Raw genomic sequence first — 24,171 nt, forward strand, 5'->3', positions numbered from 1 at the left:
GTCTCACACATGTGGTATCGCTATACTCAGGAGGAGTAGCAGAATGTATTTTGGGGTGTCATCTTTGCTACGTACATGCTACGTGTTGGAAATATCTGATAAATGGACAACTTTGTGTAAAAAAAAATGCGTTTTCATTTTTTTCCACATTTTCCAAAAACTTCTGGAAAAAAATGAACCGTTCAAAAGACTCATTATGCCTCATAGATTATACGTTGGGGTGTTTGCTTTCCAAAATGGCATCATTTTGGGGGCAATTCCATTGTCCTGGTGCTCCAGGGCCTTCAAAAGTGTAATAGGTGGTTGAGAACTGAGATGTGACATTTATGCTCGTAGAACGCATGGAGATGCTACTTCAATGTTGGGCCTTTGTATGTGGCCAGGCTGTATAAGAGTCTCACACATGTGGTATCGCCATACTCAGGAGGAGTAGCAGAATGTATTTTGGGGTGTCATCTTTGCTACGTACATGCTATGTGTTGGAAATATCTGATAAATGGACAACTTTGTGTAAAAAAAAATGTGTTTTCATTTTTTTCCACATTTTCCAAAAACTTCTGGAAAAAAATTAACCGTTCAAAAGACTCATTATGCCTCATAGATTATACGTTGGGGTGTTTGCTTTCCAAAATGGGGTCAGTTTGGGGGCAATTCTATTGTCCTGGTGCTCCAGGGCCTTCAAAAGTGTAAATGGTGGTTGAGAAATGAGATGTGTCATTTAGGCTCGTAAAACGCATGAAGATGCTACTTCAATGTTGGGCCTTTGTATGTGGCCAGGCTGTGTAAAAGTCTCACACATGTGGTATCGCCATACTCAGGAAGAGTAGCAGAATGTATTTTGGGGTGTAATTTGTTGTATGCATATGCTCTGAGAGAGAAATAACCTGTTAATATGACAATTTTGTAAAAAAAAAAAAAAAAAATCTTCATTTTGCAAAGAATTGTGGGAAAAAATTACAACTTAAAAAAATTCACCATGCTACTTACTTAATACCTTGGAATGTCTACTTTCTAAAAAGGGGTCATTTAGGGGGTATTTGTACTTTTCTGACTTGTTAGTGTACCAAGAAATGAGATAGACCATCACTACATCTGTGTGATCAGATGTGATCAATTTTCAGTGATTGGCACCATAGTTTGTAGACTCTATAACTTTCACAAAGATCAAATAATTTACACTAATTTGGGTTATTTTTACCAAAGCTATGTAGCAGTATAAATTTTTGGCCAAAATTTATGAAGAAAAATTACTAATTTGCAAAATTTTATGACAGAAACAAAGAAAAAGGCATTTTTTTCACAAAATTTACGGCCTTTTTTATTTATAGCACAAAAAATAAAAAACCCACTAGTGATTAAATACCACCAAAAGAAAGCTCTATTTGTGTGAAAAAAAGGATGCAAATTTCATATGGGTACAGTGTTGCACGACTGAGTAATTGTCATTCATAGTGTGAGAGCGCTGAAAGCTGAAAATTGGTCTGGGCAGGAAGGGGGTGTAAGTGCACTGTATTGAGGTGGTTAAAGAGGAAAGAGACTCTCATTACACCAATGGAATGGGGGAAAAGGAAAATAAACTTGAAAAACAATAACATCAACACCACTGTACACAATAGCAACATAACATATTTCCTTATACATTTTACATGGCCTGACTGTAGGTCCCTACAGCTAACATCCAAAACAAGCGGACCCAAAGCACTGCTCCCGCAGGAGGAATACTCTGCTTACCACAGGCCTTCATCTGTGAGATAGACAGCCATCATATCTTCAATATTCCTAAAAGAAGACACAAAATATCTCTAACTAATACTAACTACTACATACACATTACCAAACAGAGGGGGTTATCATCCTCTATAGGGTAATCAATCAAATATGTACAATTTTTATGGCATGTACGTTTCTGTTAGGATCATCGCTCCCTCAAAAGGAGTCCAGCAGTACTCCTGCAGAGCGCATCCCAAGCAGACATGCTCAGCAATTCAATCCGTCTGCCCGTTGGCAAATAAACTTTCTGTTTGGCTCTTGAACAAGAGTCCTTGTAGAAGCACTTGTGCAACAAAGGGACTTAGCAGAGACAGCACACCCTAGTGTCCATAACTTTATCCTTGTTAGGCACCATGAATGTGAGCCTCCTGCTTAACAGAGTATTTGGGGAAAAAACCCACCCTGACCCATCTGCCATCCTGCAGTCAAACTGGGTATAACGTACATTTGTGAAATACACTTCAACAAACCTGCTCACAAATAGTACCTCGGGTCAGGCAACCTTTTCCAACTGTCCCCTGGTCCTCTCACCGAGATAGAGATACTTCAATGCAGACTTCATTGCTATGGGAGATGGTTAGCGGCAAACGTGAAACAGATATCTCAGACGAGCCCCCACATGCAGCGCTTACCCCCGAAGGAGCGGCTAAATAATTGGCATATCCGTAATTCACGTTTACCACCCAACCCTCACAGCTCATAGATTCATAAACACAGTCCTTAATGCTTTTTCTCATGCTTTATTCATTAACATGAACTGGGATGGGAGAAGGACTTTTTTTGAGATGCTCTTTTGTTACATTATCATCTTTCACTGTCTTTTACGGGAAAACTAGAATCAATTGCGGATAGTTGGGAAATCACTTTGCGTGATTTCTTCAATCAGGGAAGATTGAAGTAGATTTGATAATTGATAAAGAGTCACTCTGAATAACTTCTTTATCTGCATGACTTTTCAAGAACAGTCCGTATCTCTATGTGTGTGCTTGCAGCTTCACCGCTACCTTTTTACCACTACTTCCCATCTGCATGGTACTTCCAAGTTGAGCTAAAGAAAAGTCACTCTGAATAACTCCTCCTGCTTGACTGATTGGAATCCCGGGGCATTGCTGAACCCAAAGTCACAGGCCATCACTGCCTGTCTCACTGACATGCGTACCAACAACCCTCAGCCTCTGCTAGTTCCCTTCCCTCAGGCTTTCACTCACGTGATCAATAGTCCATGTGCCACTCATAAACGATCGATCGCCCAGTTTCCTTCCACTTTGTTGCTACTTCTCCCGCAATGATTCTTAGTTCCTTTTCACCTTTATGGGCCGCTCCCCTCCCCGCAGGGGTGGCCAACGACACCAGCGACTACATGCTGTAAGGTGTCGTCTCTTCCTCCATGGAGACCGGTTCCCCACCCCTCTTGCAAGGGGGAGCTCTGTTGGCTCCCCGGAGGGGGAACCTCTCCCCTCCAGGAACCAGGCTGGCTTCTCTCGCTCCTACAGGACAGTACAGGACTCAACCACGTGACCCCGCTTTTTTTAGACTAGGATACAAACTACCTGCCACTCAAATGAAAAATGAGCAAAGACAGGCCTGCTGTAATAGCACTATATATATACATTGTATATAGTTTAGCTAGATCTCACTGCAGACCATACCTGACTGTAGGCCATTCCTGGAGTACATGTTCAAAGATACTTTCAGGCAGGTGACTCCATGACATGCAGTTCATAAAATATATATCCACTGCATTGTAGTCCAGCCAAGCCTATACCTGACTGTAGGCCATTCTTGGAGTACGTGTTCAAAGACACTTTCAAGCAGGTGACTCAATGAGCTGCACTTCATTTTATATACATATATATATATATATATATATATATATATATATATATACGGGCTTGTATATATATATATAGTCTAGCCAAGCCTATACCTGACAGTAGGCCATTCCTGGTGTACTGTTTTTAGTAAACTTCAGGCGTTGTTTTGCTAATTGTACAGTATGTCTGGAAGGCCACCAAGGAGAGGCAGACGCTCACAGGCCACTACAAGAGGGCAAGCAGGCTCTGTGTCTACAGCCAACAGTGCTGGTCGTGGACACGGTGCATCCTCAGCACGTGGCCGTGGGGCATGCTTGTCCTTTTTTTCGGCAGCTGGCTGTGTTGAGCCACAACATGCAGAAGAGTTGGTAGAGTGGATGACCAAGCGGTCCTCATCCTCCTCATCCTCTGTCACCCAGGCTCAGGGTACTTTGTCTGCCAATGCAGCTGCCAAAGCGGCCTCTTCTGGCTGAATGTCATCAGTCACTCCTTCCCTAGCTCCACCATCATCCCCTGAGGAGTCCCCCGAACTGTTCAACCACAGTGTAGGGTACATGCTGCAGGAGGATGCGCAGTGTTTTGAAGGCTCTGATGATGGTACCCAGATTGAGGATGAAGGCAGTAACGTAAGCCTTCATCCTCAACCTGGGTGCCAGATAGAAGAGAGGAGGAGAAGGTGGTACATCTCAAATGAGGCAGAATGCCCTCCAGGGGCCAGCTTAAGGGCAGCCAACCGACTGCATCACACTGCAGAGCTTGCATGTGCAGGGCGCTGCTGACTCTGCGCGTTTTTCCAAAAGTTCTTTGGTGTGGGCCTTTTTTGAGACGTGTGCAGCAGATTGCACCGTTGCCATATGCCTGAAGTGTATCAAGCGTTGCCAAAATAGCAGCCAATTGGGCACCACATGCTTTACCAGACATATGTCGAACTCCCATGCAGTTCATTGGCAAGTGTACTTAAAAGACCCACACCAAAGAACAAGGCGGACCTCTCCTTGCTCCTCATCAGCTGGGATCTCCAACCCCACTATACCTTCAGTCCTCTCAGAGACCTGCACTGAGAGGAAAGAAGGTGTAGAATTAGGTGTCCCAAGCACTTCCAGGCAATCTGCTAGCTGTACACCAACATCCGATTGTAGCAGGCAAATTTCCCTACCCTAGTTGCTAAACCAGCAAAAAAAATTTGGTCCCAGCCATCCACATAGTCAGCGGCTGAATGCCAGTTTGGCTAAATTGCTAGCACTCCAACTGCTGCCTTTTCAGCTGGTAGACTATGCCCCCTTTCGAGAATTTGTGGAATGTGCGGTACCTTAGAGGCAGGTTCCCAAACACCAATTTTTTTCTCGGAAGGCCATTCTGGCTCTCTATCGACATGTGGAAGGCAATGTCTTGGGCTCGTTGGACAGGGCGGTCAGTGGAAAGGTGCATATTACAGCTGACTCATGGTCCAGCAGGCATGGACAGGGACGTTACCTTTTTTTCACGATGCACTGGGTAACCCTGCTGGCAGCTGGGAAGGATGCAGGACAGGGTGCAGTATTGTTGGAGCTTGTTCCACCACCATGCCTCCAAAATGCTGGTAGTAGTGATTCAGCCACACATCTCTCCTCCACCCCCTCCCCTTCTTCTTCCTCTATGGCCTCTTCCTGTGCAGAGCGGTGCTCTGTAGGCATTCTAGGGGCTACGCAAGCACACAGACCATGCGGTGCTTGGTCTGCTTAGGGGACAGGAGCCACACTGGGGCAGAGATTCTGGCAACTCTGCAGGGGCAGGCTCAGAGGTGGTTGATGCCACACCAGCTTCAGCCAGGAATGGTGGTTTGCGACAATGGCACCAACCTCCTTTCCGTCCTCCGACAGGGACACTTCACCCATGTTCCCTGTTTGGCTCAGGTCCTTAATTTGGTGGTGCAGCTGTTCTTGTGCAGGTACCCGGGCTTACAGGATGTCCTGAGGCAGGCCAGGAAAGTCTGTGGGCATTTCCGCCGGTCATATAATGCCAGTGCTCGGCTGTCTGACCTCCAAAAGGAATGCAACCTGCCCAAGAACCGCCTCATCTGTGACATGCCCACCAGGTGGAACTCAGCGTTGGCAATGCTGCAGCGGCTGCACACACAGCAGAGGGCCATCAATGACTACCTGTGCGAGTATGGCACCACGACAGGGTCAGGGGAGCTTGGCTTTTTTTTTCGCCACGCCAGTGGCTCATGATCAAGGATGCATGCACTGTCCTGACTCCATTTGAGGAGGCCATGAGGATGGTGAGCAGTAGGGATGAGCCGAACACCCCCCTGTTCGGTTCGCACCAGAACATGCGAACAGGAAAAAAGTTCGTTCGAACATGCGAACACCGTTAAAGTCTATGGGACACGAACATGAATAATCAAAAGTGCTAATTTTAAAGGCTTATATGAAAGTTATTGTCATAAAAAGTGTTTGGGGACCTGGGTCCTGCCCCAGGGGACATGGATCAATGCAAAAAAAAGTTTTAAAAACGGCCGTTTTTTCAGGAGCAGTGATTTTAATAATGCTTAAAGTCAAACAATAAAAGTGTAATATCCCTTTAAATTTCGTACCTGGGGGGTGTCCATAGTATGCCTGTAAAGGGGCGCATGTTTCCTGTGTTTAGAACAGTCTGACAGCAAAATGACATTTTGAAGGAAAAAACTCATTTAAAACTACTCGCGGCTATTGCATTGCCGACAATACACATAGAAGTTCATTGATAAAAACGGCATGGGAATTCCCCAAAGGGGAACCCCGAACCAAAATTAAAAAAAAAAAATGACGTGGGAGTCCTCCTAAATTCCATACCAGGCCCTTCAGGTCTGGTATGGATATTAAGGGGAACCCCGGCCAAAATTAAAAAAAAAAAATGACGTGGGGTTCCCCCTAAATTCCATACCAGACCCTTCAGGTCTGGTATGGATTTTAAGGGGAACCCCGCGCCAAAAAAAAAAAAATAAAACGGCGTGGGGTCCCCCCAAAAATCCATACCAGACCCTTATCCGAGCACGCAACCTGGCAGGCCGCAGGAAAAGAGGGGGGGACGAGAGTGCGGCCCCCCCTCCCTCCTGAACCGTACCAGGCCACATGCCCTCAACATTGGGAGGGTGCTTTGGGGTAGCCCCCCAAAACACCTTGTCCCCATGTTGATGAGGACAAGGGCCTCATCCCCACAACCCTGGCCGGTGGTTGTGGGGGTCTGCGGGCGGGGGGCTTATCGGAATCTGGAAGCCCCCTTTAACAAGGTGACCCCCAGATCCCGGCCCCCCCTGTGTGAAATGGTAAGGGGGTACATAAGTACCCCTACCATTTCACGAAGAAAGTGTCAAAAATGTTAAAAATGACAAGAGACAGTTTTTGACAATTCCTTTATTTACATGCTTCTTCTTTCTTCTATCTTCCTTCATCTTCTGGTTCTTCTGGTTCTTCTGGCTCTTCTGGTTCTTCCTCCGGCGTTCTCGTCCAGCATCTCCTCCGCGGCGTCTTCTGTCTTCTTCTCCTCGGGCCGCTCCGCACCCATGGCATGGGGGGGAGGCTCCCGTTCTTCTCTTCTTCTTTTCTTCTCTTCTTCTCTTCTTCATTTTCTTCTCCGGGCCGCTCCGCAATCCATGCTGGCATGGAGGGAGGCTCCCGCTGTGTGACGGCGCTCCTCGTCTGACAGTTCTTAAATAACGGGGGGCGGGGCCACCCGGTGACCCCGCCCCCCTCTGACGCACGGTGACTTGACGGGACTTCCCTGTGGCATTCCCCGTGACGTCACAGGGAAGTCCCGTCAAGTCACCGTGCGTCAGAGGGGGGCGGGGTCACCGGGTGGCCCCGCCCCCCCGTTATTTAAGAACTGTCAGACGAGGAGCGCCGTCACACAGCGGGAGCCTCCCTCCATGCCAGCATGGATTGCGGAGCGGCCCGGAGAAGAAAAGAAGAAAAGAAGAAGAGAAGAAGAGAAGAAAAGAAGAAGAGAAGAGCGGGAGCCTCCCCCCCATGCCATGGGTGCGGAGCGGCCCGAGGAGAAGAAGATAGAAGACGCCGCGGAGGAGATGCTGGACGAGAACGCCGGAGGAAGAACCAGAAGAGCCAGAAGAACCAGAAGAACCAGAAGATGAAGGAAGATAGAAGAAAGAAGAAGCATTTAAATAAAGGAATTGTCAAAAACTGTCTCTTGTCATTTTTAACATTTTTGACACTTTTTTCGTGAAATGGTAGGGGTACTTATGTACCCCCTTACCATTTCACATGGGGGGGGCCGGGATCTGGGGGTCACCTTGTTAAAGGGGGCTTCCAGATTCCGATAAGCCCTCTGCCCGCAGACCCCCACAACCACCGGCCAGGGTTGTGGGGATGAGGCCCTTGTCCTCATTAACATGGGGACAAGGTGTTTTGGGGGGCTACCCCAAAGCACCCTCCCAATGTTGAGGGCATGTGGCCTGGTACGGTTCAGGAGGGAGGGGGGGCCGCACTCTCGTCCCCCCCTCTTTTCCTGCGGCCTGCCAGGTTGCGTGCTCGGATAAGGGTCTGGTATGGATTTTTGGGGGGACCCCACGCCGTTTTTTTTTTTTTTTTTGGCGCGGGGTTCCCCTTAAAATCCATACCAGACCTGAAGGGTCTGGTATGGAATTTAGGGGGAACCCCACGTCATTTTTTTTTTTTAATTTTGGCCGGGGTTCCCCTTAATATCCATACCAGACCTGAAGGGCCTGGTATGGAATTTAGGGGGACTCCCACGTCATTTTTTTTTAAATTTTGGTTCGGGGTTCCCCTTTGGGGAATTCCCATGCCGTTTTTATCAATGAACTTCTATGTGTATTGTCGGCAATGCAATAGCCGCGAGTAGTTTTAAATGAGTTTTTTCCTTCAAAATGTCATTTTGCTGTCAGACTGTTCTAAACACAGGAAACATGCGCCCCTTTACAGGCACACTATAGACACCCCCCAGGTACGAAATTTAAAGGGATATTACACTTTTATTGATTGACTTTAAGCATTATTAAAATCACTGCTCCTGAAAAAACGGCCGTTTTTAAAACTTTTTTTTGCATTGATCCATGTCCCCTGGGGCAGGACCCAGGTCCCCAAACACTTTTTATGACAATAACTTGCATATTAGCCTTTAAAATTAGCACTTTTGATTTCTCCCATAGACTTTTAAAGGGTGTTCCGCGGCATTCGAATTTGCCGCGAACACCCCAAATTGTTCGCTGTTCGGTGAACTTGCGAACAGCCAATGTTCGAGTCGAACATGAGTTCGACTCGAACTCGAAGCTCATCCCTAGTGAGCAGTGACAGTGCATGCATCAGTGATAATGTCCCTCTTGTCTACCTGTTGGAGCACATGCTGCGTGGAATAATGGACAGGGCACTTGAGGCAGAACAGAGGGAGGAAGAGGAGGACTTCCTTACATCTCAAGGCCCCCTTTATCCAGACAGTATTCCTGCAGGCCCGCCTATCACACAGGAAGAGGAGGAGGAGGATGAGGGGGAGGATTGTGTCAGCATGGAGGTGGAGCCTGGCACTCAGCATCATCAGCAGTCTTTAAGGGATCGTTTTCAGGCCCCAGAAACCCATGGACTCGTACGTGGTTGGGAGGAGGTGGCTGCGGATAATGTCGTCCTTAGTGACCCAGAGGACCCCGACCAAATGCCTCAGAAAACCTACGCTGCATGGCCTCCCTGATTCTGTAAAGCCTTCGAAAGGACCCTCAGATTCGTGGTATCAAGGAGAGGGACCAGTACTGGCTGGCAACCCTTCTTGATCCACGTTACAAGGGTAAGGTGGCAGAACTTATCCAGCCGTCGAAGAGGGAGCAGAGGATGAAACATCTTCGGAAGGTCTTGCAGAAAGGTTTGTGCAATGTGTTTTCAGAGGCTGGGAGGTTACAATTTTCTGGTCCTCCTGGACAACGTGTTGCTGAGGCTTCGGTCAGTCACAGAAGGAGCGGTAGAGAAGGTGGCTGTCTGACCAATGTGTTCAGACAATTTTTTAGTCCGCAGCCCCAAGGTATGATCGGTTCCAGCAACCATTGCCAGCGTCTGTTGTACATGGTGCAGGATTACCTAGGGGCAAGATCAGATTTGGAGACCTTTCCAACCGAAAATCCACTGGGTTACTGGGTCTTGAGGATGGATCACTGGCCAGAGCTTGCACAGTATGCAATTGAGCTACTGTCCTGTCCTGCATCCAGCGTTCTTTTGGAATGCACATTCAGTGCCGCTGGAGGCTTTGTAACCGATCACAGAGTGTGCCTGTCCACTGACTCGGTTGATGGGCTCTTCATAAAAATGAATTAGTCTTGGATCACCAGCTACCAAGCGCCTGATGCTGATGTAACCAATTTATTTTTTTTATGAATGTGAGATCCCTTGAAGACTGCCTATGCTGATTCTGAGTGACTATCCTATTCCTCCTCAATTTTCATGTTGATAGCTTTTAAGAACATTTTTGGTTCTGGGCACCACCACCACTGCCTAAGGCCCAATTTTTCTGCCCCTGTTTAACAGGGGCATGTAATTACAATTTTTGCTGTAATATTTAACAGCAGGGCTTGTTCCTGCGCTCAACAAGAGTATCTGTGAGGGGTTGCAGTGTTGTGACACCACCACCACTGCCTAAGGCCCAATTTTTCTGCCCCTGTTTAACAGGGGCGTGTAATTACAATTTTTGATCTACTATTTCCTGCGCCCACCAAGAGTAACTGTGAGGGCTTGCAGTGTTGTGGCACCACCACCACTGCCTAAGGCCCAATTTTTCTTCCCCTGTTTAACAGGGGCGTGTAATTACAATTTTTGCTGTAATGTTTAACAGCAGGGCTCGTTCCTGCGCTCAACAAGAGTTTCTGTGAGGGCTTGCAGTGTTGTGGCACCACCACCACACCACCACCAAAGGCCCAATTTTTCTGCCCCTGTTCAACAGGGGCATGTAATTACAATTCTTGATACAATATTTCACAGCAGGGCCCATTCCTGCGCCCACCAAGAGTAGATGCGAGGGCTTGCAGTGTTGTGGCACCACTACCTCACCACCACCAAAGGCCCAATTTTTCTACCCCTGTTCAACAGGGGCATGTAATTACAATTCTTATTAAAATATTTTACAGCAGGGCCCAGTCCTGCGCCCACCAAGAGTAACTGTGAGGGCTTACAGTGTTGTGGCACCACTACCAAAGTCCCAATTTTTCTGCTCCTGTTCAACAGAGGCATGTAATTACAATTCTTGATATAATATTTCACAGCAGGGCCTGTTTCTGCACCCACCAAGAGTAACTGTGAGGGCTTACAGTGTTCTGGTACCACCAACACCCAATTTTCCACAGAGTGTATAGGACAGGCCATATAGTATATACAGGCGGTCCCCTATTTTCAAAAATCCGACTTACAAACAACTCCTACTTACAAACGGAGGGAGACAACAGGATGTGAGAGGAAATCTACCCCTAGGAAGGGAAATTCTCTCCTGTAAGAGTTAATATGGGAAAAAGGTGTCTCCTCCACTGATTTATCACCAATCCTTGTTTCCCTTAAAAACCCCAAATTTTTAAAATCCAATTGTCATTGGGAAAGAAAGTGAGGTGAAAGTGTAGAAAGTGTAACAAATGTTACAGGGGTGATAACCCTTCCCTATGTTTTCCAAAAAGCTTTAAAATAGATTTTTTGTCTGGAGCTACACTTACAAAATTTACCTGTTCCAAATTACAAACAGATTCTACATAAGAACAAACCTACAGTCCCTGTCTTGTTTGCACCGCCTGTATACTGCTGTTCAGAGTATATAGGGCCTGGGGGCCCAACGCCTTTTCTTTTTTTAATTTGGGTGCGGGGTTCCCCTTCATATCCATACAAGACCCAAAGGGCCTGGTAATGGGCTTGGGGGGGCAACATTACATTACAGCCGCAAGCAGTTTTAAGTTACTTTTTTCCTTTAGAAATGTCATTTTGTGCAGGGACTGTTCTGAACACGGGAAACACGTGCCACTTTACAGGCATACTATAGACACCTCCCAGGTACGATATTTAAAGGAATATTTCACTTTTATTTTTTCCCTTTGAGCATCATTAAAATCATTGCTTCTGAAAAAAGTCAGTTTTTAAAACTTTCTTTTCCATTGATACATGTCCCCTGGGGCAGCACCCGGATCCCCAAACCCTTTTTTAGGTCAATACCTTGCATATTAGCCTTTAAAAGTCACACTTTTGATTTCTCATGTTCAAGTCCCGTAAACTTTAATGGTGTTCGAATGTTCGCAAACTTTCGGTCCATTCGCATGTTCTGGATGCGAACCGAACCAGGGGGGTGTTCGGTCCATCCCTAATCAACATCCACTTGTGGATTTTCACTGTTTTAATATGGACTTTTATGAACTTTATTGTATGGACATTTAATATGCACTTTATATGTTGTTTGATTCAATGATTTTTAATATTTGTTTATATTTCATGATTCAGCACTGCACTCTTATATAGTGATATTTTACTGTAATTTGACAGTTTTGGTATGTAATAAATCCAATCCTAAAATCTTTAAGACCATTTTATACACTGACTGGGTCTTTAAAGCATATCAGTTAGGTGCCATTCTCTAATGCCACAAAGACTAATTAGAGTTTTGTTACAACAACGATGAACAGGCTGCTAAATGATGACTTCCCGCACTTCAGGTGTATCGTGCACAGGTCCCTATTTAAATGATAAAGGAGTTTTAATTTTCTCTGCTACAGATCAGAGGTCAAGCAGTTAACAAATGTTCAGTTCCTTTTAATTCCTTATTCCCAGGAGTCACAGCCTCTTCATCCGAAATGGCAATTTTACGATCCCAGATAAAATTTCATTGTGTTCTAAACTGTTTCAGCTAAAATCGAAGTTCCCGTAAGCAGTTTCTAAAGAGAAAAACAGTGATATTTTCATTCTGTAAGTGAAAAAGCAAGTGGGGCTTGTAAAGTTAAGGGAAATTAGATTGTCACAGACACTAACCCAGGCAATATGTAGCAATAAAGAAATAGAGCATGGACCATCATGGAACATGATAGGAGAACTATTTCTTTCCTTGCCTAACATTTCATCACATGTGTGCTATATCTAAGGATTTTATACAGGATAAAAAAACCTGTTACTATTTATGCGTATTATTATACAATGTGATTTGAGTGATTTTCCATGACTATAAACTATAATAGGATCCAGAGCTTTCTTGCTCAAATAAGTTGTTACATAACTGTTGTTACTGAATGAGGTTGAGGTAAGAAGCTTAACTATGTATTTATGTGAGCATGAACAGGTGGCAGGACCATTTACTGCAATCTTTTAGTGTACAAAGAATTATTTTTTTTAAATAAGTTTACAAGCTTAAAGTGGAGCTCCAGTCAAATCTCCCACAACATATAGAAAATCAGCATACGAAGCCTATTTAGCAACTTATAAAAATTACAGCTTTCATATTTCTATGAAATATTTACTTTAGAATGATATGTATATCCTTATCATATACTATATATCATGTATATGCTTAACCATATCATGGTTATTAAATATTGCACTCTTCTTAGATGGCTAGCACCATTACTTTTAAATATGAATGATATAGACATGGCGCCACCATTTTACCACCATAGCTGAATATCTGCCTCAACATGAAAGGTGAGGACCACTGAATACATAGATTGAGAGAAAATGAGCAGTAAGGGTCTGAAATGTATTTTCCTGGCCAGCCTCATGTCAGAAAACGATGGGTTAACCCCTTCCTCCAGTCTCTCAGTACCACCTTCTCTTAGCTGATAAAAGGGAGCCACTCCTCCCCCGCCCTTGTTCCTTTTTTTGGTCAGACTCCAGGCCACCATGCTCATGGCTTAGACTACACCCCCCTACCGAACCTACCTACCCAGGTTCAAGCCTCTCCTGGGATCAGAAGGTCCAGAACAATAAAGGTAGTTCCTTTTATCACACTGGACGCTCTATGTGCAGGAGCCATGCGGGCATACTAAGGCTTAAAGAGCTTACCATTTTAGGCTGTGGTGTTGCTGTAGTATTGTGCTTTCCTTTCCTGCTCCCTAGGAGCTGCACCGGCCGCTTCCCCTGTATTTTCTGTCAGTCGGTGATGACCTCACAGGGGGCGGGGCTGTGGGGGCGGAGGTGTCAGGCGTCACCTAGAAACGCTCACCATAAAGCCTGGAGGGCTCCAGTGCTGTTTGCCACAGCTAGTGAGTGAGGTGTACTGGTGAGTTTCCTTCACTGAGGGGGAGGGGTGGCTGGGCTTTGTCAGTGTTTACTGAGCCATGATAACAAAATGCATTACACCATGTGTTTACAGCTTTTCAGATACCCTACAAACCTGCTGCCACCCCGAGTGACTCCATATCCAGTATTAAGGTAAAGTTATTTCCCTTAAAGAGCCAGTAAAAAAAAAAAGCGATAGAATAGTAACTTCTTTTTTCTTATTTCTATATCCTGTCTTTTGTTGCTGTAGTATGAGCTCACCACAGCCCCAAAGTGCATGAAGATTGTTGGAAAGGTAGGAGGGGTCTACGGGGGCCAAAAAACAAAAGAGTGCAACACCACTCTAATAAGGTGTTTTGTCTTTATAGGAGTAGAAGTCCTAAAAAAAGACAGTCGCGGAAGGAAAAGTCCCACCACCGCTTAAAATCTGGGTCATGCACAGGACATAGATCCCAAGCAAAGGCCAGTCCACACCGCAAAAATGCTAAGACTGCTATGGCAGCAGAACCAAGTGCGACAAGAGGCCGTCCCACCGAAGGCCTCTGCTGGGCCTGTTCAGTGCCATCTGCCCCTGAGAAACTCTTGTGCGCAGAATGCATAAGAGATGTAGCCACAGATAGAGAAACAGAGGCACGTAGGATAAAGGACTATATTTAGGAGGAGGTGACAGAGAGTATGCAGGCGGTCGCAGGTGTAAGTGCCTGCGGGACTAAGCCTAGAGCCAAGAACACATCTAAGCAGAAGCGAGACTCATCGGCGGGGCTTGAAATATCTTCAGGAGATTCTTTAGACTCTGATGAACCGTCTGAATATTTATTCGACTTCCAACTCATAGACCCTTACATTGTTGCAGTGAAGGAGGCCATAGACTGGGAACAAGACACTCAGCCTCCGGAAAAAATTAAAAGATATTTCCCTAACTTGAAAAGGCAAGGGGCAACCTTCCTGTTTATGACAGAAATCTGCCAATTATTCGATGAGGAATGGGGAAAGCCTGAAAGGAAGGCAAACGTACAAAATCGCTTTTTAAGATTATACCCATTTAACACCCCAGATGCTGCCTTTTGGGAGTCACCTCCAGGGGTAGATGCGGCCTTGCAGCGGTTAGCAAGGCAGGTGTCTCTGCCATTGCAGGATTCTACAACCTTCAGAGACCCAATGGACAGGCGCACAGAGAAAGATCTAAGGAAGAATGTGGAGACGGCCCTGAAGTCTGACGTAGAGACGGCCAGAATTATTTCGGCAATGGAGGAACTTAATCTCTCAGCCGCCTTTTTGGCAGAAGCCTCTATAGACCTAGTAAAACTGCTCGCAAGAATTATGATGTTTTCAGTAACTGCAAAAAGAGCCCTATGGTTACGCCATTGGGTGGCAGACAGTACCTCAAAACAGGCACTTTGTAACATTCCATACAAGGGCAAGATGCTATTCGGGGACACCCTGGAGGAAGCTATTAAATGAGCTACTGGAGGGAAGTCGGGTCTGCTACCACAGAGACCCAAAAGGAGACAGCAAACCACTCGGTCAGGCCAATCAGAGTTCAGAAGGGCGCAGGAGGCCAGGTCATATAGACCAGGCCGAGAATATATGAGACCCCAATGGAGAGGCTCACGAAACTCCTTTATTTGAAACGTGAAGTCTAAGGCCACTCAGACCACTAAGAAACCGGAGAGGTCCTTTTGACAGGTTGACCGCCCATGCCCCCCAGGTGGGTGCCAGGTTGGTGTCCTTTTGGAAGGTATGGGCAGAGAAAGTCAAGGACCAATGGGTCCAGAAAACAGTCAAGCAAGGATACAGGATAATGTTTAGAGAAAAACCACCGGACATCCTTGTCCAGACAGAATGGCCACAAGATCAGAAGAAACTAAAGTGCTTGCAAAAATATGTGACCAAATTACTTCAGAAAGAGGCAATCTCGCTGGTTCCTCTAAAGCAGCAGGGAACAGGGGTTTACTCCCCAATTTTTCTGGTGCCCAAAGCATCCGGAGATCTCAGACCGGTCTTAGACCTAAGATCTCTAAACCACTACATCGATCCCAAGACATTCAAAATGGAATCAATATTTACAGTTATATCAATTCTGCAAACAGGGGACTGGCTAGTATCAGTCGATTTAGCAGATGCCTACCTTCATGTCCCAATCAACAGGTATAACCAAAGATACCTGAGATTCATGGTAGGGGAAGATCATTTCCAGTTCAAATGTCTGCCCTTCGGAATGAACACAGCACCGCGAGTCTTTTCCAAGATCTTGCTAGCTACCATCACTGTTATACGTTTGAGGGACATAAAAATTTTCCACTACTTAGATGACATCTTGGTAGTGGCACGTGCAAGCGAGGAGTTAACGGCACAAAGCAAAGTGGTGCTGAAAATTCTATCCGAATTCAGCTGGATTATCAACAAGCAGAAGAGCCAGTTGATTCCCTCCCAAGAGATGGAGTACCTAGGGCTTGTTTTCAACACAAGCAAAGGGCAGGTCTCGCTACCACATCGCAAGATAGCTGAGCTAGTAACCTGTGTGAACAGTGTGATGGAGTCCTTGTCGCTGTCAGCGAGGGACTGTATGACGCTTCTGGGGATGTTTTCCTGCAGCAACCCCAGCTGTTCCCTGGGCAAGATTCCATACAAGGGCATTCCAAACATCATTTCTGACCAATGGGATGGCTTATCACTCCACCAAAAGATCTTCATACCAAGACAGATCCGCCATGGCTTGGCGTGGTGGAAAGCACCAGGAACTCTGTTGCGGGGCATGCCTCTCAGCCCTGGAGATTGGATCCAGATAACCTCGAATGCCAGTCTCCGGGGCTAGGGTGCTCACTGCCTCGGCAGATGGGTTCAAGGCAAATAGAGCAGGATGGAGACCAGACACTCCAACCTGATATGCCCCGTACACACGGTCGGATTTTCCGACGGAAAATGTGTGATAGGACCTTGTTGTCGGAAATTCCGACCGTGTGTAGGCTCCATCACACATTTTCCATCGGATTTTCCGACACACAAAGTTTGAGAGCAGGATATAAAATTTTCTGACAACAAAATCCGTTGTCAGAAATTCCGATCGTGTGTACACAAATCCGACGGACAAAGTGCCACGCATGCTCAGAATAAATAAAGAGATGAAAGCTATTGGCCACTGCCCCGTTTATAGTCCCGACGTACCTGTTTTACGTCACCGCGTTTAGAGCGATCAGATTTTCTGACAACTTTGTGTGACCGTGTGTATGCAAGACAAGTTTGAGCCAACATCTGTCGGAAAAAATCCTAGGATTTTGTTGTCGGAATGTCCGAACAAAGTCCGACCATGTGTACGGGGCATTAGAGTTACAGGCAGCATACCTAGCCCTACTGGCATTCAAGAACCTGATTCGGGGAGCTCGGGTCAAGCTTATGTTGGACAACCGGACGGTGGTCACTTATATAACCAAATAGGGAGGAACCAAGAGCTTGCCACTGCTGCAGTTGGCAACCAAGATATTCGTCTGGGCCGAGGCACATGTGGAAGCCTTGACGGCAGCCTACATTTCACGCAGTCAAAACTACATAGCAGACCATCTGAGTCGGGATTTTCCCAACAAAACCGAGTGGGCACTCGACAAGGACTATCTGAAAACAATCTTTTACAGGTGGGGTACACCCTCGATAGATCTGATGGCGACCCCATGGAATACACAGGTACCCCAGTTTGTGTCAAGATTCCACTGCAATGAAGCGCTAGCTCAAGATGCCTTCTCAATCCCGTGGGAATTTCCCCTAGTCTACCTTTTCCCACCGGTACCTCTGATACTGAAAACCTTATTAAAAATTGTGAGGGAGAACATCCAATTGCAATCCTACCCTTCTGGCCATGAAGGCCATGGTTCCCACTGCTCCTGCAGATGGTGGCAGGTCCCCCAATATGGCTGCCGCTAAAGAAGGGCCTCCTACAGCAGGACCAATGGCGTCACCCCAACCCAGGCAGATTGCAACTGACAGCATGGCTGTTTAATCATCCAGACTGCAGTCTCAGGGCATCTCAGAGGAGGTCATCTCAACATTATTGAAGTCAAGAAGATCCACAACTAATGCCACATACACCAGGATTTGGAGAAAATTTACAGCATTTGCTTTACAACAAAAATTTGCCCCATTGTCCGCAACATTGCACAGGTGCTGGAGTTTTTACAGTCAGCTCTAAGTATGGGCTTAGCATACAACACCATAAAGGTGCAGGTGTCAGCCTTGTCTTGCTTCACAGGCCACAAGTGGGCAGAATAAGACCACCAAGGAAGTCCCTGTTCCCAGCCTGGGACTTGGGCACAGTGATAAAAGCTTTGCTTCAGCATCCATTCATGCCTGCAGAGACATGCCCACTATGGTTCCTGACAGTCAAGCTGATTTTCCTCACAGCCATAACATCAGCGAGGAGAGTTTCAGAGCTGGCAACTGTATCTTGCAGAGATCCTTTCTGCATCATTCTCCCAGACAAAGTGATCCTAAGGCCCTCGCCAGCCTTAACCCCTAAGGTGAATTCCCAGTTCCATGTAAATTGGGAGGCGGTCCTACCCAGCTTCACGCAACCGCCGAGACAAGCGGAGGAACTAGATCTCAGACCATTGGAAATGGTCAACCTATTTTCAACCTACTTAAACCGCTCTCTACAGATGCGCAAAATGGATACCTTGTTCGTCCTGCTGTCAGGACCTAGAAGAGAATAAGTGGCATCAGCTAGAATTATAGCTACCTGGATCACCAAGGTGATGAGCCTCATGTATGAGAAACAGGGGCTGACGCCTCCACAGGTTATTAGAGCTCATTCAACAAGAGGGATGGCACCCTCATGGGCAGCTTCTGCTAAAATATGACATATGAAGACATATGCAGGACCGCTAGGAGCTCCTGCAAAACCTTTGCAAGACATTACAGTTTAGATGTCACAGCGGCTAGCGCATCAAATTTTGGAAACGCAGTGGTGTCAGCATCCTTCCAAGCAAAATAAAATATTCACTAAAGCAGCATTACCAGTTGTTTTTTGAGTCTTTGTTATCCCACCCTATATCAGCTAAATCAAATCCCATTGTGTGCTGACGTGAGGCTGGCCAGGAAAATGGAAAATTGCTACCAATACTTACTGTAATTTTCCTTTCCTGGCCTGCCATCATGTCAGCACAATCTTTTTTTCTTACTGTGCCTCCCTACAAGCCTGTCGTCCGCTAGTTAATGGAACAAGGGCGGGGGAGGAGAGGCTCCCTTTTATCAGCTAAGAGAAGGTGGTACTGAGAGACTGTAGGAAGGGGTTAACCCATTGTGTGCTGACGTGAGGGCAGGCCAGGAAATTAAAATGACAGTAAGTATTGGTAACAATTTTCCGTTTTCAGTAGCTTTCTCTAGTGATCATGTTTTACCTAGTTTGATGGGTTCTGCAGGGTCTTTATCTCTCCTAATCTTATGTGAAATCTCCATTAACAGCTGTAAATAATATTGCAATTAGAAATATATTTCAGTTAGAAGGAAATATATTTAAAGTATTGAGTGTTGTGTTGGTGTTACGGTAATTAGTTCAACTTCAAAGGTTGGCCTTTTGTATTCCCTGATCACATCTCACCTGGGTAGTAAACAACAGCCTTCTTTGACTCATCCAATCAGGCTGTTCCCAATATACATTTACTAGGTACAGTGACCAATTAGGGAGAATAATATTAGCCACAACACTCAATACTTTAAATATATTTCCTTCTAACTGAAATATATTTCTAATATTTACAGCTGTTAATGGGGTATAAATAGATAATTATGAGTACACAGTCTCTGCACAAGTAGCAGAGCTTCAACTGGAAATTAACAAATTGTTTTTTGTCTGTTGTCTGTACACCTAATTGATATAGAATCAGGTACACTGATGTAGAACCTTTACCATCAATTAATATGAGCAAAGTTTTCAGTGCTTTGCATTTGCTGAAGGATATATCAAACTTTCCTTCTAGGCAGCTGCTCCCTGACAATTAAAAAGAACAGATGCAACAGATGGTCCTACAAATTGAAGTAATGCCATAATTAGGAGACCTGATACGAGTCAGTCTGCATGTTTGAGTGCTATAGCTTTTCAGTGCATAGCTATAATTTCTTCCTTGCAAGTTGCTGCATAGTAATCACTGGAAAATATCTAACAGGGTAAAAGACATCTTTCAGAGCTTTCTTGCTAGCCTAAACATTCATTTCCCCCCCATAATGTTATTCATAGAGATTGGGTTCTCTTCAATTTAAAGGTTGATTCCAATTAAATATTTATTTTTTAAATGACTTCCAATGACCACAAACAGGGCTGGATTTCTTCATGTTCAACACAGGCCATTGTCTAGGGTGAAAAGCCTCCAGGATGAACATTGTTTACCCATTGTACTGTGTACTTGTAGGTTACCCACTCTGGCTCCAGCATCTGTAACTGGATCTATGATGGAAGTGTTGGTTGAATGTTTTTTGCATTATCAGCCAGTAGATGTCAAACACTGTGCATTGGGCATGAGATCACTCTGCTGATACTGCTGGTACAGATCCAGTGAGAGGTAATGGAAGGGCACACCGTGGTAAACTACTTAGGTAAATACTAATAAAAATTAATGCAAGGGTCAGTAGTCTCAAAACTGCGGCCAATGGGACCTGATGCAGCACTTTGTCTGCTTTTACCTGGCCCTTGGGGCATTATTTCATCCACTGACACCATAGTCAATTCCTCCCAATAATACCAACAATAAGACACAGTTCCTCCCAATAATACCAATGAAGGGGCACAGTTTCTCTCACTGATCCAAAGATAGGTAATTGTTTACTCCCACTGATGCCAGGATATTTTCTACTCCCGATGGCCACTGTCCGGCCTACCTAAGTTCTGAAGGACAGTAAACTCGCCCTTTGTTGAGAAAGTTTGGAGACCTGTGGCCTACGCCATTGCACTTTTAGCAACAAAGTGGCATGTTTTGCATTTAATTTATACTAGTAACTGGCTACTGTGTCGTAATGGTAAGAAAGTATAGATTTTCTATGGATGAGGGCTGCTCTCCAAGACTTAGATTTGGAGGGAATGTTGTCATCAAAGAACACAGAACAGAAATGTGAAAGTTTAAAACTGACTGTATATCTCATACGTCGGTATATGTCTCTCACCCATAATGTCACAACTATTCTACCTGAATTATAAACATTTTCTATTGACACTAACCCAGAGACTGCAAGCATTCCACACCTTTGATTTCTTCAAACTGGGGAGTATTGCCACCTTGAAAATGCTAATATTGCCCAAGTTATTATAATTGTTCCGTGCATTGATAATTCCCTCCCTGTAAGTGTCTTTACTGCCCCGCAATGCCACTTTACTAAATTTGTATGGGATTCTAGCCACCCTAGTGTTAACTAAGCCCATTAGACGAGGTGGGATGGGACTCCCACAGGCACATTTCTACTATGTATCAACCCTTCTTGATCAGATATACTACTGGTTACACCCTACGAAAGAAAAAATCTAGACTAAAATGGAGGCTTCCTTATTCCACTGGCCCACCCCACAAATTTTCCTTCTTGCAATAGCAGCTGGCCTCTCCCCACCCCCTTTGGATTACCCCTCACTTAACCAGTTGCCAACCGCCGCACGACGATGTACGTAGGCAGAATGGCACGGGCAGGCAAAAGGGCTTACAGGTACGTCCTTGCCTGCCCACGGGTGGGGGGTCCGATCGGACCCCCCCCGGTGCCAGCGGCGGTCGGATTCAGGTCAGGGTCGATCAAAGGGAAGGGGGAGGCCACTCATTCGTGGCTCCTCCCTCGCGATCGCTCCTGGCCAATGACGGGCTTCCTCAGCTTCTGTGAATGTAAACAGAAGCGGAGGAAGTGATGTTACTCTCCTCGAGCCGGTCTTTTCATTCCGGCGCCGAGGAGAGAAGACATCCAAGTAAGTTTGCACCAACACTACACTAACAGTAGAACACGCAGGCACACTTGTCACCCCCCTGTCACCCCCCAGTCACCCCCTGATCACCCCCCTGTACCCCCTGTCACACTGACACCAATAGCAGTTTTTTTTTCTGATTATTGCATTGGTGTCAGTTTGTGACAGTTATAAGTGTTAGGGCAGTTAGGTTACCCCCCTTTAGGTCTGGGGTACCCCCCTTTAGGTCTAGGGTACCCCCCTAACCCCCTAATAAAGTTTTAACCCCGTGATCACACCCCGTCGCCAGTGACACTAAGCGATCGTTTTTCTGATCGCTGTATTAGTGACACAGGTGACGCTAGTTAGGGAGGTAAGTATATAGGTTCGCCATCAGTGTTTTATAGCGACATGGACCCCCATATACTACCTACTAAAGGTTTTAACCCCTTGATTGCCCCCTAGTTAACCCTTTCACCAGTGATCACCATATAATTGTTACGGGTGACGCTGGTTAGTTAGTTTATTATAGTTTATTATAGTTTTAGGGCACCGCCGTTTATTACATTATAAAGGTTTAACCCTCTAATTGCCCGGTGGTGATATAAGTTACGTTTTTAGGGTCAGATAAGGTCTGCGTCGCCCCAGGCAGCGTCAGGTTAGCGCCAGTACCGCTAACACCCATGCACGCAGCATACACCTCCCTTAGTGCTATAGTATCTGAACGGATCAATATCTGATCCGATCAGATCTATACTCCCCAGCAGTTTAGGGTCCCCCCAAAAAACGCAGTGTTAGCGGGATCAGCCCAGATACCTGCTAGCACCTGCGTTTTGCCCCTCGGCTCAGCCCAGCCCACCCAAGTGCAGTATCGATCGATAACTGTCACAAAACACTAAACACACATAACTGCAGCGTTCGCAGAGTCAGGCCTGATCCCTGCGATCGCTAACAGTTTTTTGGTAGCGTTTTGAATCAGTCGCTGACAGTCAGGAGCTTTTTTGCCTGTGAGTCTCACTAGTGTACCCCTAAATTTAGAGCCCAAAATGGCAAATCGAAGGTACACTAGTGAAGAGGCCTACAGGTTTCTGAGCATGATAGATAGTGAAGAGGAAGTCACTCATCTGTCAAGTTCAGGCTCAGAATACGATCCTGTAGAGGACAGCGGCTCCATGACAGATAGCTCTGACGACGGAGTTGTGGTCCCTGCTAGGGTCAGGCGTACCAGACCCCGAACTTCTTCTTCTGTCCTTGAAGTGCAAGAACCGCAGTTCCCTCGTATGGAGCAGAGAAGTACTAGCGCCGCTATTCCTTCTGGTGAACTGGCAAGCACCAGCGGCCTAGTACACCCTGGTCGTACATCCAGCACTGCAGTATCACGTGGTGATGTGGCGAGTCCCATAAGTGCAGTTCAAGCTGGTGAGGTGGCAAGCACAAGTAGGGTCCCGCTGCCACCAAGAAGACGAACACAGGCCCGTCGTGCCCATAGTGCCCTTCCTGCTGCATTCGCCAATCCGAATTGGGTACCCACCGCTTCTGCAGCACCCGTATTGCCCCCATTCACTGGCCAACCCGGAATTCAGGTGGAAACAGTTGATTTTACGCCACTGGATTTTTATTCACTGTTTTTTACCGAAGATCTCTATAGATCTATTGTGGACCAAAGCAATTTATACGCTGGTCAACACATCACCACTAATCCCTAGTCCTCCCTTGCCAGAGATTGGAGACCAATTACGGTCTCCGAATTTAAGATCTTTCTGGGCCTTTCCCTCAGCATGGGCATAACCAAAAAGAGTGAGTTGTGGTCATATTGGTCCACTGACCCAATTCACCATATGCCCATGCAGATTTTGCGGTTCATGCACTTCAACGACAATGAACTCTGTCGTCCTCGTGGAGACCCTGGATACGATCGGCTCTACAAAATTCAGCCCCTCGTAAACCACTTCAACCAACGTTTTGCAGACTTGTTTACTCCCCATCAAGTTGTCTGCATTGATGAGTCCCTGATTAAATTTTGTGGCCGCTTGTCATTCAAACAGTACCTTCCCAGCAAGCGTGCCAGATACGGGGTCAAGATGTATAAGCTCTGTGACAGGGCCACAGGATATACATGTAGTTTTATGGTTTACGAGGGCAAAGATAGTCATGTAGAGCCGACAAACTGCCCTGACTACATAGGAAGCGCTGGCAAGATAGTGTGGGACTTGGTGTCAATCTTATTCGGAAAGGGGTACCACTTGTATGTGGACAATTATTACACGAGCGTGCCACTTTTTAGTTACCTTTTTGATCAGCAAATTGGAGCATGTGGCACCATGCGACCTAATCGCCGGGGATTTCCTCAGCGGCTTGTAGATTCCCGTTTTAGGCTGGGGGAGAGAGCCTGCTTGCAGTGTAATAATTTGCTCGCTATGAAGTGGATGGACAATAAGAATGTTTTCGTTCTTACCTCCCTTCATGCAGACACGACGGTCCA

Source organism: Aquarana catesbeiana, linkage group LG03 (genome assembly GCF_042186555.1).
Source record: "Aquarana catesbeiana isolate 2022-GZ linkage group LG03, ASM4218655v1, whole genome shotgun sequence".
In the NCBI taxonomy this organism is placed as follows: Eukaryota; Metazoa; Chordata; class Amphibia; order Anura; family Ranidae; genus Aquarana; species Aquarana catesbeiana.